We start from the raw sequence: 17,919 nt of genomic DNA on the forward strand, positions 1-17,919 counted from the left end.
TCAGCTGCGGGGCGGGTGAGAGAGGGACGGAGTTTGGCGATATTGCGGAGGTGGAAAAATGAGGTTTTTACAACTTGGCGGATGTGGGGGTCGAGGGAGAGGGTGGGGTCGAATATCACGCCAAGGTTGCGTGCCTGGGTGGAGGGGGAAACAGGGGTGCCATCGATGGTGAGTGTCAGGTTGGGGGTTTTGCTGAGGGTGGATTTGGAGCCGATGAGGAGGAGTTCAGTTTTATTACTGTTGAGTTTGAGGAAGTTGTGTTGCATCCAGGATTTTATTGCAGTCAGACAGGATTCGATGTGTGTGAGAGGGGGGTTGTGGGGGGATTTGGTGCTGAGGTAGATCTGTGTGTCGTCAGCATAGCAGTGAAAGTCCAGGTTGTGATGGCGGAGAATCTGACCAAGGGGGAGGATGTAGATGATGAAGAGGAGGGGGCCGAGTACTGAACCTTGAGGAACACCTTGGGTGACTGAAGCTGTGGTAGAGGAGTGATTGTTGAGGGAGATGGAGTGGGATCTGTCGGAGAGGTAGGACTGGAGCCACCTGAGTGCAGTACCTTCGATACCGATATCCCGGAGTCGGGTAAGCAGGATGGTGTGGCTCACGGTATCGAAGGCTGCACTCAGGTCAAGGAGTTTGAGGATGTTGAGGGAACCGGTGTCAGCAGAGGTGAGGAGGGAATTGAGGACTTTGATGAGTGCCGTTTCTGTGCTGTGGTGAGGAGGAAAACCAGACTGAAGGGGTTCAAAAAGGTCATTTTTTGGAGATGGCGGTGGAGTTGTTTGGAGAGGATGCGTTCTATTGTTTTAGAGAGAAAGGGGAGGTTGGAGATGGGGCGGTAATTACTGAGGGAGGAGGGATCCAGACCGGGTTTCTTGAGGATGGGAGTGACAGCAGCAGTTTTGAAGGCAGAGGGAACGGTTCCTTGGGACAGGGAGGAGTTGAAAAGGTTGACAATGTAGGGGCAAAGGACGGGGAGGCAGGACTTCAGAAGAGGGGTGGGTAGAGGGTCAAGCGAGCAGGTTGTGGGTTTGGAGGAGCTGATCAGTTGGAGTATTTCAGGGGGGGTAACCAGAGTGAACTGGGAGAGAATGCCGTGGGGAGGAGCGCTTGGGAGGTCAAGGGAGATGGAGGGAGGAATTGTGGCGGTGGATGTTGGGGGAGATGTTTTTGTGACAGATGCAGCGGATAGGGAGTGATTAATGGCAGTGATTTTGTCAGAGAAACACTGGAGGAATGAACTGCATGTGGAAGTGGAGGAAGAGAGGGTGTCAGCACGGGGTTTGAGGAGCTTGTTGACGGTGGAGAAGAGGGTCCTGGGGTTACGGGAGGGGTCGATGAAGATGGTGGAGAGGTAAGCAGATTTTGCGGCATTGAGGGCGTCTCTGTAGGTAGTGAGATGGAGTTTGTAGGAATCATGGTGAACTGTGAGGGATGATTTCATGGTTAGGCGTTCAAGCTGGCGGCCGGTTTGCTTCAGTTTACGGAGTGCAGGGGTGAACCAGGGTGAGGAGGTTTTAAAAGTGACATTTTTCCTTTCGAGGGGGGCCAAGCTATTGAGGGAGGCGAGTAGGGTTGAATTAAGGTGGTTGAGTTGATCATCGGGTGAGCTGAGGTTCGAGTCCAGGGGGAGAGTAGAGGATAGCAGGTCGGAGAGGTGCTGGGGATCAACAGAGCGTAAATTACGGAAAGTGATGTTCCTGGATGGGGGGGGGGCGGCGGACGGGGGAGGCGGTGGTGAACTGTATGAGTTTGTGGTCAGAGAGGGGAAAGGGGCAGGGGTGGGGGTCGAGTACTGTGAGGTTGGTGGAGCAGACAAGGTCAAGGATGTGTCCTTTATCGTGGGTGGGGAAGGTGACATGTTGTGTAAATGAGAAATTGTCCAGAAGGGAGGAAAATTCAGAAGCGTGTTTGCAAGTGGTGGAGTCCATGTGGATGTTAAGGTCGCCGAGGAGTAACAGACGTGGGGAGAGGGATGAAGCAATGGTTAGGAGTTCAGTGAGATCAGAGAGGAAGGAGGGGTGTGGTTTAGGGGGGCGGTAAATGAGGATAACTGTCAGTTAGGGAGGGGTTTTGAAGGCGAGAAATTCGAAGGATGATACTGATCGGAGGGTGAGTTCTGTAGTCCGGATGTTCTGGTTGTAGATGACAGCCAGCCCACCACCACGGCGTGAGGGGCGGGGTTTAGTGATGTAGTTAAAACCAGGGGGGGATGTTTGATTAAGCGAGAAGAAGTCATTGGGTTGTTGCCAGGTTTCAGTGAGCAGAAGGAAGTCGATGGATTTGTCCAGGATGAGCTCGTGAAGGATGTGGGCTTTATTGTTGAGTGACCGTATATTTAGAAGGGCAAAATTGGTCAAGTGGGGGGTTGTAGGGGTGGTGGCAGGCTGGAGAGGTATGAGGTTGTCTAGGTTAGCAGCGCAGGGGTGGGCATGAGAGGGGGGGCAGTGGAGCAGAGGAGGGGGGCTTGATGGTGGGGAGAAATGGGTTGTTATATGTGTTGGGAGGCGGAGGGGAGTGGGATCCGCTCCAGGTATTCCGTGCAGCTGGGAGTGTAGGTGAGCGGGGGAGAGTGTAAGAGAAGCAGTAGGAGTTGCGTTCTGATGACGCGTCAGGTGTGCAACAGTGCGTTGCGTGGAGCAGATGGATGCAATGGATTGTCCGTGCTGAAGGTAAACAAAACTGCGGCGGGTGCTTCGGTGAATGTAGCGGGGTCGACGAAGGAGTCCAAGATGTCTGATGACTGAGATGGAAGACGGAGTGGAGGAGTTGGTCAATGACAGCAGCTGTGAGATGGAGTATTTCAGCATGATGACAGGCGGAATGGCTGGGAGCAGTGTGATGGCAGCGATAGCAGCGATAGCAGCTAGCAGCAGATAGCAGCTAGCGGGCTAGCTAGGTTCACAGAGGTGGAGGATTGTTGTGGAGATGAGGAAGATCCACGACATGGCAGGAGGATGTGAGCAGCGGGACGGGACAGATGCACCCCAGAGATGAAGGCAGGAGGCAGAGAGAGTCCACGGTTGTTGCGTGGGACGGAGACAGACAGTAGGCGATGTAGCAGATAGCAATAGCCACCCGGCACGTTGATGGCTACGTGAGGGCAGCCGGCTACAGCCAGCAACGGAGGCAGAAGTCCAAAATAAGTTTAAAAAATAATAATTTAAAACAATGTGCATTGCATTAAAGATGTGTAAATGCAGGGCAGTGGTCCAATTCGAAAGATTGAAGAACGAATGGTAGTTGAGGGTGATAGAGGGTGACAGAGGCGGAGAAACGGCGAACAGTCAACGCCAGCGTCCTCTCCAGCAGCGGGAAAATGATAATAAAGGATTGTAAAATCAAGTCCTATGAGCTCAACTACGCTTCTCCCACACACACACCCCCACACCCACCCACCCACACACACACACACACACACACACACACACACACACACACACACACACACACACACACACACACACACACACACACACACACACACACACACACACACACACACACACACACACACACACACACACACACACACACACACACACACACACACACACACACACACACACACACACACACACACACACACACACACACACACACACACACACACACACACACACACACACACACACACACACACACCTTTATATATGCTACCATTTTTTTTAAACTGTCACTGGTACTGGATCTGTATTTTTCTTTTATTGTAATTTGTGTCATTTCTATTTTTTCTTCATTATTTTATGCATGCTTCTTAATTAATATGAAGCTATTTTAGGCTCTTAGCTTTTGCTTTAACGATGTAAATTCCCCTTTTGTGGGACGAATAAAGGTATTCTGATTCTGATTCTAATTGAACTGTCATTTGTTCATATCAAAAATTGTTTCATTACCATACATTTATATGTAAATGTTTTAGTCCCTTTCTCCTCTTTAGTTTGGGCTGACTGACACTTCAGCATCCACACAGTAAGGGAGCCAGACAAAGCTATTTTTGTGGATGGGCCGTTATACCAGAGCTGCATGGGGAATGCAATCCAGGTGTCATTGCCTCTATAATCTCTCTCGTCTTCAGGAATTAATTTTCTCACCGGCTTCTCTTGAAAATGACATTCTGACACCATTTACATGGAAATGACTTTGCCTCTTCATTTGTAATATCGGCCTGTGTGCGGACAGGTTCCTCTCAGAGGGTTAGACTATTAATGGACATAAACAGTAAAAAGAACGAAGGGTGGGATAAAGAAAGAGGTGTGAAAGAAGAAGGGAAGAAGGAAAGAAAAAAGGCATTAAAGGATGGATGCTAAAACAGGGGGTTTTGAAGGTTAAAGATAAGGTCAGAGATTTTGGTATTCAGGGAGGAAAAAGAGATGAAGACACTGTTAGAAAGCATTATGTGGGAAATTCCTGTCTCCTCTAAAACTTGTATCTGCTCCCCCCTATCTTATTCCTTTATCGTACACAAGAGAGCGATGTAAAGATTTTCCCTGGAAGAAGAAGAGAAATCCACCATCAAAGCTGAGTAGGACTTAAGAGAGCAATGCATATAAATAGGTTTCACGATTTCCTTTGGTTGCTGTGAGAAGTAATTGAATACAATGTGTCCTTCTTGGCAAAGAGAACTGATTGCCATGCTTTATTGATGTGTATAGTATAAAGGCATTATCTCAATAACCCTTAAAGGAACGCCTTGAAGTACAGCGCCACTTACAGGCCCGGCAGACTTTTTTGATATCGTATTCGGTTCGTTTGCATTTCATATGCGTTTGCGTGTAAATGGGGTCTAAAAGGCATGATCTGTTTTGTATTTTGAGCAAAACACATTATAGACATTATCTGAGACCCATAATGTAGGCCTAAAAAGCTACTGACCATGCTACAGCAGTGAGCAGCAGAGGTGGGGAGAGGTGGGGCTATGGCTTCATCGTTATCAGGAAATGATCGTATAGGGCGTACACACAGAGCCGTTTGGCCCCCCAGAGTGTTCCGTTTGCAGATTTATCCACCTTGGGACCCGTTATCGTTTGCGGGGTCCGTTTCCGCGTTTCCGTTACGGCCTCGTGTGAACGAACGGGCTATGCGAAAGAGAAAAGTAGCGGATAAACCGTTTGCGTTCTCGTGTAAACAGCACATTAGAACTGCAACTACTTTTCAAAACTACTTCCGTCAGTGGTCTTGACCAGTTTGCATTTATGAAGAATGCACAAATGTGTTTAATCGTTAATGTCAGATATGTACTAAGTAAATACATTTGTTCCTCCTGCTGAAACCCGGAAGTAAGTTAGAATTTTTAGCACTTCCGGTTCCTTCGTCAAAAAGCAATGCATTTTTTCCATAGGGTTTTGGAAAATAGCTCAAAATAAGGTCTGTGGTTGACACAAATTTAAGAGATAAATCACGTTTTGTTCTACGACATTAAATACATCAGCAGTGATCACACTGGTGATTTTTGAAGAGTTTACGTGTCTGAAAAACGATGGTTGTTACCGAGTGGCTGAATAGGACTACAGAAATTGTCGAGGCCGTTGTACGTCATCACGCCGAACACGTAAACATTCCCGCTAACTTTGTTTTCCCCCTTGTTCTGCTTGAAAGCAAGTACCTGCCTATCTTTAGTATCTGTATATCTATATCTGACCATTAGAATCTGTATTTTTGAAATTGTCGTTTTTAACACCGTATTTTTACAAATTATAGAATAATTAATTACCAGTCTTCTCCAATTTTACTCGGCAGTTCGTTTCGTTAGCTAACGTTAGCTAAAGCTAGCGCTACTAGTTAGCTACGCAATGGTTTGTTGCTTTGCTCCGGGTTGCAGCCACAGGTCTTCACATGAAACGTGCTCGTTCTATAGTTTCCCGGCCAATGTTTTCCAAAGGAGAGTCTGGATTCTTGCCATGAGGTAAGCTGACGTTACATGTTTTTCCATGTCACGTTGAAATTTAAATGATGAGTAGTGACTGTATTGTCGTTTTAGAGATGGCGCTGTTGAAAAGACTGCAACATAAGTAAAGATAATGAATAAATCCTATTAAAACCTGTGTGGCTTATATGATAAGTCTAATTAGTACAAGCAGCATAACGTTTCACCATGTAACTAAAGATTGTAGTCAGGGAAATCAGTTTGACATATTGAACTAATAACAAATCACCTCTGGCTGGCAGAGAACTCTCTGCTCCATAGCTTCTCTTGGAAGTAAAATCACATGTACATTTTACATTTATATTCAATTTAATATTCCATCCCTCACATACTTTTGTATATATAATAACTTATATTTTGTTTTTTTGTTATGCTGCTGCAACACAAACATTTCCCAAATTGGGATCAATACAGTAATATCTTATCTTAATTAATTAAGAAATATAACTATTATAATTAGTGTAGCAGCTGACACCTATTTTCAATATGGATTAATCTACCATTTATTTCTTTGGTTCAATTTTGATCTATAAAAATGTCAAAATAGTAAAAATGTTCACGAGACTTATCAAAGTGCAAGGTTATATATTTAGATGTTTTGTTTTAGCCTATGTACTGTATGTCTTAATGCTCTTATATGTGACGGTGTGACTTCCATGAAACTAATATTTGATATCTTCCCAACAGACGAGCGGACAGGAAACCTAACACTCTAACAACCACAACATTGCAAAGGCGAGTAAATGTAAATTAAAAACTATTCACAATTTCTTAATTTCTTCCTTACTGACACAGAAGCCCTTGATTTGCAATGCTTCACTAATTATCATTTCCCTGGCTCCGTAGGGACACTTTACCTCCAGCACAGCGGAAGACCCTACCAGACCATCTGGAGATGCCCCCAACAATCCTGATTGGGAGAGCCACAAACCTGACTCATGGACCTGCATCTGGGTTGCAGTGGTGAATACCCTGACGCCCTCACATTCATTCATAGTCCCCCACTGTACAGACAAAACACCATCAAGGGCCTGTTGTTGCCCTCGCACCCTGGCAATAAGGGAAGCAGTCACACGCTTTGACCTCAGGACAGCTCCAAAGTTGCTGGCAGTCAACCTTCCTTTCCTGAACAAATGCCAGTTTGGGTTGGTTCGCTGACCAGTGGTAGCCACCTGAATTGCCCTCTGTTGCTCTTCAGACAATGCCATGCTTGCCACAATTGCCTCAGGTCCCAGATGCCCAACAGATTTGATCATTTCAGGAACAGTAAGTGTTTCCAAGCTGTAGTGTTCCTCTTTTGGCTCGGGGGAGAGAAGCCAAGAAACTCCTGAGAACCTGCCCCCGAGTCTGTCCCTCAGCCAGTCACGATCTTCGGAGGTGGGTTCTCTTGTCAGCGGGTTAAATTAGTTATTGGTTGGAGGAAATAGCTCCTCCACTGAATGCGTACGTTTAGCTGCCTTTGGCTTCTTCCACTTACAGGGGGTGTCAGTGCAGCTGAAATTGTGGATGGCAAAGATGGCTAATGCAGCCGCATGACTGCATTTCCATTCTCCACGTGCATTCACATTTTGTGGAGTGAATTCCCTCTTTTCCTGTAGATACCTGTGGTGGTGGGATTGTTTTATTTAAAATATATTTACATTTATAATGCCTTCCCAATTATCCCTTTAATTGTTTATAGCCTACTGTATGTTTATTTCATGGATATTTCTGTGTTTTCTGGTGTGTAATATTTGTAATAAAGATTTCATGTGACACATAAAATGGATTTGCTGATGGGAATTAATGTCACTAATGTGAATAAATTAACTCTGGGTTAACGGTACTCTTGCTATCACTACTCACCAACACTATAAACCTTGTCTCTCATGCTAGCCCTGACAACACCGGTAAGCACACCTTCATCTAGGCTGCACTGTTGTACGTGTCCTGACTTGTAGTGGTTCTCTCCTCTATCTACACCAAGGGTGTCAAACTCAAGGCCCGTGGGCCAAATACGGCCCGCGACCTCATTTTATGTGGCCCGCAAGAGCTTGCAAAGAATATTATATAGAATACAATTGGTGTAATTGTTGAATATTTGCTTTCAATTATTTCAGGGTATATGCAGGAATCCTGAAGTCAAATGTAATACCTTGTAAGACCCTTTCCATACATTTTAAGACCTCATCGCCACCTCAATTTCCCCATAACGATGTTGTTTAACAACCGGCGTAAATGGGCCTTCGCACACTATCAAGCAGTGAGCGTGTGATGTCCTGTTCAGATGTCAAATCCAACGGGATGCCATAAATAAACTACACAGAATCACACTACACACCTACGCAATGATTACATTCAGGCAGACTGTAGAATACAACCTCTTTGGACAATTTATATACTTTTTGAAAACAAGCTACAAAATGTAATACCTTTGAAAATGCCGTTTAATACTTTTTAATAGCCTTCATTTTCGCTAAATTGATTTCTCAACTTTTAATACTTTTTAAGACCCCGCGGACCTTTGTATTTGCCCTTGGCTTCTGCTTTCAGACGGAGTTATTTATGAAGTTATTACCGGAACTGATAATAATCCTATGCAGAGCCAATAATATAATATAATACATGATTTAATATATATTATATATTTGTATAGAGAAGCTAAGAGTGTGCAAAGCTGTCATCAAGGCAAAAGGGGGCTCATTTGAAGAATCTAAAATATAAATTATATTCTGGATTTGTTAACACTTTTTTGTTTACTAGATGATTCCATGTGTTCTTTTATAATTTTTGGATTTGTTAACACTTTTTTGTTTACTAGATAATTCCATGTGTTCTTTTATAGTTTTGATGTCTTTAGTATTAATCTACAATGTAGACAATTATTTAAATAAATAAAAAACCTTCAAATGAGAAGTTGTGTCCAACCTTTTGACTGGTACTGTATATTTATAGTGTAACCATAATGCTAATGTGGCCCGCGATGAAATTGAGTTTGACACCCCTGATCTACACTCTTCTTGTCATCTTTGTAAAACAATATCAGACTGGTAATTGACACAGCCATGACTTCTAGTTAAATTCAGTGTGGCTAAAATGAAAAGCTTTGTTAAAATATGTAAGCGAGCAAAAGTCAAAGTCAGCTTTATTGTCAAAATTCTACATGTGTTATAAATCCAGAAATATCGTTTCCCACAGTGTGACATGTATACATAAAACAAAACAAAAAGGGCCTAGATAAACGTTGTATACATTAAACAAAACAAAAAGGGCCTAGATAACCGGGGTATACAGTTTAAAATGTTAATAATATATTTAAAGTGTTCAAAGTGCAGTTTCAGTGCAAGTCAGTTGAAACGATCTTAAATTGGCGTGACACTGAAGTCGTGCGACCCTGCTGCTGGACTAGCTTGTAGTTCGTTTAGACTTTAGAGCATAACGTTAGCATTTTGCTTCTGGCGACTAGATTTATGATTCAAAAATTATAAAAGTAGAGTTGACATGTGGAGATTATCCGGCTGAACAAAACGTGATCCCACTCTTAAATGTGTGTCAACCACAGACCTTATTTCGAGCTATTTTCCAAAATCCTATGGAAAAATGTCATTGGTTTTTGACGAAGGAACCGGAAGAAGTTTACATCCGGGTTTTAGGACGCGTCACTGCGGTTCTCACAGATTACAGGTACTGAGACAAAGAAATGCAGTTTAGCTTCTAACCAGGAGTGCAAAAAGCAGTAAAGTGAAAAGTAATGTACACAATCTACAGAATAAAATATTGAATGATGAATTAATTGAATGATGAATAAACAGTGAGGGGTATGAATACACAAGATATTTTCCCGGGTCGCCGAGGATGCTGCTGTTTGTTCGCCGCTCCTCCGCCCCAAATATTGTTCTTTAGTCCAGATCAGAACCTCTCCTGTCTAGCTCTCTACTTTTGAAACGTCAAAAATAGCAGCATCTCTATATCGAATCGACACAGATCTTTGTGTTGTCATCTCCTACCTGCTGGCTCTTTCCTGCTCACCGGTCCCTAGCCCGCTAGCTAGCTAACATTATCGGACCTAGCAGGCTGCTACCTAGATGCTCCTCGACTCCCTGAAGTCTGCTGAGCTAACAATTCTGTCTCCACCCTAACTCCAGCCTAACTCCACCCTAACTCCGCGGCTCGTGTGGGTCTTCCCATCCCGCTCCGATCAGCCGGCTTCCCCGCTGACATCGTCTCTCCCTGCCGCCTACAGCCGGTGGCTATCAAGCTAGCTAACAAGCTAGTATGCTAGTCACCCGGTTCCCACTCTGCACCAGGCTGTCAGCCCCTCCTACGATTCTCCTCCGGAAACCACTGGAATCATTCTCCTGATATGCTGTGGATTATCACTCTCCTTTTATCTGGACTCACACCGCTGCTTCTTCCACGGTCATCCGGCTCCTGGTCTCTGCTGCCCGGGTCCCCAGCATTAGCTAGCTCCGTGCTAGCGCCACTTCACGGGATCATGCCGCCGCTCTACTCCCTGTCAGATCTCCACTCCTTTAATAACCGCCTGCCTCCGGACTGCATGGACATCCTCGCAGATAATGAAATACTCCGCAAACGCCGTCCTCCACACAGAGGCTCTGGCCGTAAGTTTTTATTTCATTCCATGTCTCCACACTCCATCCCGTCCATTCGGTCCTGTCACACGCCCACACTACGCCATCACAACAAAAAACACGTGAATCCGACCAATTCTGAATGAATTCATTAAAGACAATAACCTGGACTTTCTGTATCTGACCAAAACATGGCAAAAACCCCTGGACTATTTTTCTTTAAATCAAATCACCCCAGCAGGATTCACATACATTGACAAACCTCGCCCACAAGGGTGGGGTGGTGGTATAGCTGCTGTTATCAGAAAGGAAATAAAAGCTACCATAATCCCCATCCCTGATGCTTCTTCATTTGAACACCTGGGGCCGTATTCACAAAGGATCTTAGGGCTAAAAGTAGCTCCTAACTGGCGAATTTAGGAGAAACTCCTAAACATAATGGGCGTGTCAGTCTTAAATTTAGGATTCCTAATTGTATTCACTAAGAGCAATTCACAAAGTATTTTAAGCCTAAAAGTAGGACCTAAGTTTAGGAGAGCTTAAAAGTCCTCGAGAGGACTCCTACCTCAGTAAGACCTATTCACAAAGAATCTGAAAATGGCTGCGAGACGAAATGTTTTGGAGACAATGGAAGACTGTGAATTGATCAAGAGATATAGGCTAAATCGTGAGGGTATCAAACTTGTTGTGGAATTAGTGCGGGATGCAATAACATCCCGACTAACAGGAATAACCCTATTAGTCCGGAAATAAAATGTTTGGCAACACTACGATATTTAGCAACAGGGAAAATGCAACTTTGCAATGCCGACGATTTAGGAATATCGCAACCATCAGTCAGCCGTGCCATAAACCAAACCATCAGCGTGCTCTCTAGACCAGTGGTTCCCAACCGGTGTGCCACGGCACACTGGGGTGCCGCGAGCACTGTCCAAGTGTGCCGCAAAAAAACGTATTTTTATGTTCCTCATTTTTTTCTCACTTAATAAACTTCACTTCATATACACTTTATTTTATTACATGTACAATGGAGTTCATAAGCTAATAAAACATATATTGCTCAGATTTAGAAATATTAAACCGCTTAAATTCTCATAATTTACGTCAGCCGTCATTGTTTACGGTGTGTGCAGAGCAGCTTTTTATCCTCGCGCCAAATAATTTCAAGATGGACCGTTACGTAGTGACAATAAATAAAGAAGCACCCCAGCCCTCAACAACACAGGCAGGGATGACAGAACATGATGGAACAGCAGTGCAAAATAAGTCTAAAATAACATTAATATCAGCCACAAGTTTAAACAGCAGAGCTCAGGATGAACTCGCAGAGCTATCTATGGACCGCTCCCTGAAACTGAAGCACGGGGAACTACGTCTGGATATATTTTGGCTGCTTGTGGGACACGAGTAGGCTATCCATCCCTCTCAGAGAGTGCCATCAAGGTGCTTTTACAGTTTCCAACCTCCTACTTGTGCGAGCTGGCGTTTTCCTCACTCGCATATGTCAAAAACAAGACCCGGACCCGGCTGTCAGTGGAGCAGGATCTCCGCGTTGCGCTGTCCACTATCCAGGGTGCCCGCGGGGTCTTAAAAAGTATTAAAAGTTGATAAATCAATTCAGCGAAAATTAAGGCTATTAAAAAGTATTAAACGGCATTTTCCAAGGTATTAAGAAGTCCCACAGCAACAACAACATGAAACACCCTTTAATTTACTAAAACGACATGTCGGGAAACAAATAAAAACAAGGATAATTGTGTGTTATTGGTGAGTAAATAACAGTGTGTTATTTTGAAAAGAATAACAACTTAGAAGGAAAAAAAGTTTTACAAATATACAGATTTCAGTATCCTGAGGCTCTCAGCCCCATTTATTTTCCTCACAGACGGCAACTAAAGTCCGAAATTATACGATTTAAAATAAAAGCAATAATTGTGGCTTGATATTGAGTAAGAACATGCTTTTATGAACCACACAGCTTCCGGTCTTCCTATAACACGTAATGCCGTGAGACTACCAATAGAAATACATTGCTTTTAAAATCGTGCTGTGCAACACGAAAAAAAAAGGGGGAAATCGTGTTGGTGAACACGATTCAATAGATAAAAAATCGTGTTGGTGAACACGAAATGCCATGAGACTGGGTTGGAACGGTCACATTAATGAATCGAATGCGTGTGAACGGAATACTTTTTTGCGTTTGCGTATGCGTTTTACCGTATGCGTCCTCGTGGGGCCGGGTCTAAGCCAAACTATATCCGGTCACAGAGAGCTGCTATTTTAAAGTAAAGTCAACACATATCGACCCTAATATAGTCTATATTAAGAACGAGAAAAGTCTTAACATATATATCGTTTTTTGTAAACATATGACAAATGTGTGAGGGTGATGACGTCAGAGCATCGTCCTATGTGCCAGGGCTTAGCCCCGGACAGCCCCAGCCCAATTTAACCCCTGGGTATTTGTGAGGGAGCTCCTATATGGCATTACCCCACTGAAGCTCACCAAAGTTTAATATATTTCATAGTTCAAAGTTTTGTCAATTGTTTTGTTTATTGGTCAAATACTGTTTCTAATGGTTTCTGAGGAGTTTTACTGGAATGAAAGAGCACAGAGTCTACAGAAGCAACAAAGCAGCATACTGCATTAAACCTGACCTTCACAGAGAGGTTGAAGTTCATGTGGAAAGGAGGCTTCAGTAGTCTGTCTGCACTCTGTTTAGTTGTGCTATCTTACAATCAATATAGTAAATGTGAGGTAAAGTGTGTAGCCAATGTAACCGGTTAGAACTCAAAGTTGCGATGAGGTCTTAAAATGTATGGAAAGGGTCTTAAAAAAGGTCTTAAAATTACATTTGACCTCAGGATTCCTGCATATACCCTGCTATCCCCCCACGTATCAAGAGACTCTGCTCACAAAAGCAGGCACAAGTGTCGCACTAGCACCGTGTAACAGTCTGAGAAATGTTTATGTTTGGATGTTAATTTGTGTGCCTTTTTTATAAATTTATGATTTATGATTTTGTCAATCAGTATCATCTGGATAGCGAAATGCAAAATGTTTCATATTTGGGATGTGGTTGATGAGTCACATGACCACAGTCAGGTCAGAGGGCATTGTTTCATCCCTCCAATTCTATTAAGTTATTATTTAATCTAAGTGATCATAGGCCTGCCTCTTTTGAAATCCAAATGTAAAATAATAACTGTATTGATATGTATTCGTGTTTTTACACAGGTAGGCCTACTATTTTCAGCCAAAACAAAAGAGCCTACTTAGTAGGCCTGTTTATAATATTGAATTCATCATAGAAATGGTGTTGACATTTTTAGTCTGTTTCTTGTTATTATGTGTGAATACATTATTTGTTCTATAAAATGTTCTATTCAATTAAATACACATTTGAAAACCAATTTATGGTTTATTTATGGTTTTTAGTTTAAGCTCTGAAGTGGTTTTTAAATCTAAAAAAAAAGTTGGGGTGCCTTGGGGTCGAGAAATATTTTCAGGGGTGCCTTGGTAAAAAAAAGGTTGGGAACCACTGCTCTAGACCACATATCATCCAACAGTTTATCCGGTTTCCTTTGGACAATCAACAACTACACAGGATCAAAGCCAACTTCATGGCAATTGCAGGTATGCCCGGTGCTATTGACGGGACGCACATAAAAATAATTGCGCCATCAAAAGATGAGGACGTGTTAGTCAATAGAAAGAAAGTACATTCCATCAACACGCAGATTGTTTTCATTCATCATGATAGGGGGACTTGAACGGCGGTATGGGCTGTTATTGAAAGTGTTTAAGTGCTGGAAATATGCTCATTGGATAATAGTTTGTAGGGTACTTTTAATTGCCTCCTTGATTTAATGCAATTTACGTATTTTTATTGTTTGCTCTCTCTCTTTAACGTGCATATACAACATCATTATCGTGGTCTGCACAAACTTGTCACCATGCGTGTATTCTGCTAACTGCACTGTCCATAACTATTTGATAGGAATACATTTCTAGCCTAGGCTATTTCCTTGTTTTTCGGTGATTTAGTGGGCTCGTTGTGGGATGTTGCGGATGAGTTTCACCGAGACCGCCTGCTCTGAACAACCAATCACCGTACTGACCGCTTCTAAACTCATGCACGAGAATCGACGTAATCCATAGCAACGGCGCGTCACTCTTAGTTCACTCTTAGTGATTTATCCTTAGTATGAGTAGGTCTCAGCGGCTTTGTGAATAACTTTTAAGAAAAAACTTCACGTAAAATGTTTTAGCGCGAGTTAGGAGCACTCCTAGCGGTAAGATAAAATGCTTTGTGAATACGGCCCCTGATCTTTAAACTCTCTGGTCCCACTCCCCTGGTCACAGCCATCATCTACCGTCCCCCGAAGCCAAACCCCTCCTTTCTCTCCGACCTCTCTGACATTCTCACTCAGCTTTCTGCCACATCCCCATCTGTTCTCCTCTTAGGTGATTTTAACATTCATGTTGACGACCCGACCTGCAAATATGCCTCTGAATTTAAGGAAACCCTTCACTGCTGCAACTTCTCTCAACACATCAACTTCCCAACTCACAGCCGTGGTCCCATCCTGGACTTGGTCTGCTCCACTGGTCTCACCATCCATCATCTGTCCAGCCTCAATCTCCACGTCTCTGATCACCTGGCCATCATCATGGAGATCAACATCCCCATCCCCGCCCAAAAGCAAAAACGCACAATAACCTACAGAAACCTCAAATCCATCTCACCTTCAGCAATCACTGCCTCCATTACCTGCAAGATGTCTGTCTCCCCCCCCCCCCCCCCCCCCCACTTTCTGAAAACCCATCTGAACTTGTGGAATATTATAACAGCACCCTCTCCTTCTGTCTCAATAAACTGGCCCCCACAAAAACTAAAGATGTCTCTTTCATACACTCCGCCCCCTGGTATACCCCCGAACTCCGCCAAATGAAATCAAGGAAACGTCAACTTGAACGCCAACACAAGAAAACCACACTAACAGTCCATCTTCAAATCTACAAAGACTATCTCCAGCAGTACAGTAATGCACTCAAAGCAGCCCGGTCTAATTACTACTCACAAATCATTCAGTCTGGCTCTAGCAACCCCCAAGCGTCTCTTCTCACTGCCATCAGCAAACTTCTCAAACCCTGTGACAACGCCACCTTGTCCTTCACCACCGAACAGTGCAACTCCTTCCTTTCGTTTTTCCAAACCAAAATCAGCAACATTTACAGCAATCTGACACCCTCATCAGCACCCCCCACCTCCCCTCCTGGCTCCCCCCCCCTTCACCACACAGCCCCTGTCCCACTTCTCCCCTGTGAACCCCATGCAACATTCCCACTTCATGAATGGAATTAACTCCACCTGCAAACTTGACCCAATGCCCTCCAAATTTGTTAAAGAGAGCCTCCCTGCCATCTCCCAGCTCATCGCCACCATCATTGACTCCTCCCTCAGATCTGGATCAGTTCCCCACTCTCTCAAACTGGCTGCTGTCACACCCATTCTCAAAAGAACTGGACTCACACCTGACATCATGTCCAACTTCCGGCCCATCTCAAATCTCCCCTTTCTGTCAAAAATACTTGAACGTGTCATTGCCTCACAACTAAAATCCCACCTCAGCTCCAATGACCTCTTTGAGCCATTTCAATCCGGTTTCCGATCAAAACACAGCACAGAAACAGCTCTTCTGAAAATCACAAACGACCTCCCCCTCTCCTCTGACTCCGGCAACCTGAACATCCTCATCATCGTCGACCTCACCGCAGCATTCGACACCATCAACCACACCATCCTGCTGTCCCTCCTCGAATCATCACTCAACATCACTGACACTGCACTCTCGTGGCTGAAATCCTACCTCACCGACAGACATCAGTTTATCAACATCAACAACTGCACCTCCTCCACTGCTCCTCTGTCCCAAGGCGTCCCCCAGGGTTCGGTGCTTGGCCCCCTCCTCTTCATCCTCTCCATGCTCCCCCTTGGCAAAAATAATTAGTCGCCACAACCTTCAATTTCACTGCTACGCCGATGAAATCCAACTTTGTATCTCAACAAAAACAATCACCCCCACAACACACTCCACTCTCACCAACTGTCTCTCAGAAATAAAAGCATGGATGCAAACAAACTATCTCCAACTGAACAGTGCCAAATCAGACATCATCATCATCGACCCCTCATCCCGTATCAAAGATATCCAGAATTTCAACTTCACCATTGACAGCCACACTCTATCTTCCCCCCCCTCACATCCGCAACCTCTGAGTAATTTTCGACAGTCAGCTCAAATTCAACCACCACATAAATCACATCACCAGGACCGCCTTTTTCCACCTCAAAAACATTGCCCGTCTCCGCCCATCACTCTCCTCCTCTGCTGCTGAAACCCTGATTCATGCATGCACTTCACGACTCGACTACTGCAATTGCATCCTCTATGCCATGGCATACCATCCAACCTCTTCAATAAACTCCAACATATCCAGAACTCTGCTGCCCGCCTCCTCACCCACACCCGCTCCCGAGACCACATCACTCCCATCCTCCAGAACCTCCACTGGCTCCCCGTCCGTCAAAGAATCCACTTCAAAGTCCTCCTCATTACTCACAAAGCCCTCAACAATCAGGCCCCCTCCTACCTCACAGACCTGCTGCACCACCACACCCCTTCCCGCTGCGTCCGCTCATCAGAAGCCAACCTCCTATCCATCCCCACCCGCACCAATCACCGGACCTGGGGGGACAGAGCCTTCTCCGTCGATGCCCCCTCCCTCTGGAACTCACTCCCACAACCCATCAGAGACTGCACCGACCTCACCACCTTCAAAAAACTCACAAAAACTCACCTCTTCAATCTGGCTTTTCATGTGTGATTGTTTTTGTATTATTTGACTTTAACTTTAACTATATATTTATTTGTTGTTCCTTTCTTCTCTTTTCTTTTCTCTTCAGTATTATCTGTAAAGCGTCTTTGAGTACCTGTAAAAGCGCTAACAAATTAAATCTATTATTATTATTATTATAGATATACACAGTAGCCTGGAATGAACAGCGTGTATGAATATGCTAAGATATATAAAGTATGAAAACGGTAAACAGTGCAAGTATAGTATAAAATATATAGATATTAATTTTATGATGATAAACATTGTGGAACAATGATGAAAAATGTGAATGGAAGTGGCAACGTAAAACGGACACAAAACAACAACAAACTTTTGCCGAGCCAATTGGAGAGTTTCATTACCAGCACGGGGTAAAAGCCACCAACGAGCGCTCAGCTCGAGATATCAGCGAGTCGTTTCCCATCAAGCATTTTGCTTCCTCAGCCCGTGGAGAGAAACTGCGCCCAAGCCCCCAGGAAGTGCGCCGGACTCTGAGGAAAATATTTGTTGTGGCCAAA

General features: G+C 44.2%; 1 protein-coding gene across 1 annotated transcript in view; it reads right to left on the reverse strand.

The window, feature by feature from the left end:
* The window catches only part of LOC307020103 (roundabout homolog 1-like), a 166,292-nt gene extending 156,254 nt beyond the window's left edge, over nt 1-10,038 (reverse strand). Inside the window, exon 1 of the mRNA XM_079651250.1 lies at nt 9,913-10,038. The gene's annotated coding sequence lies outside the window, so the exon portion shown is untranslated. The remainder of the gene's footprint in view (nt 1-9,912) is intronic.
* Between the last annotated feature and the right edge of the window lie 7,881 nt (nt 10,039-17,919).

Source organism: Notothenia rossii (genome assembly GCF_949606895.1).
Source record: "Notothenia rossii genome assembly, chromosome: 9".
In the NCBI taxonomy this organism is placed as follows: Eukaryota; Metazoa; Chordata; class Actinopteri; order Perciformes; family Nototheniidae; genus Notothenia; species Notothenia rossii.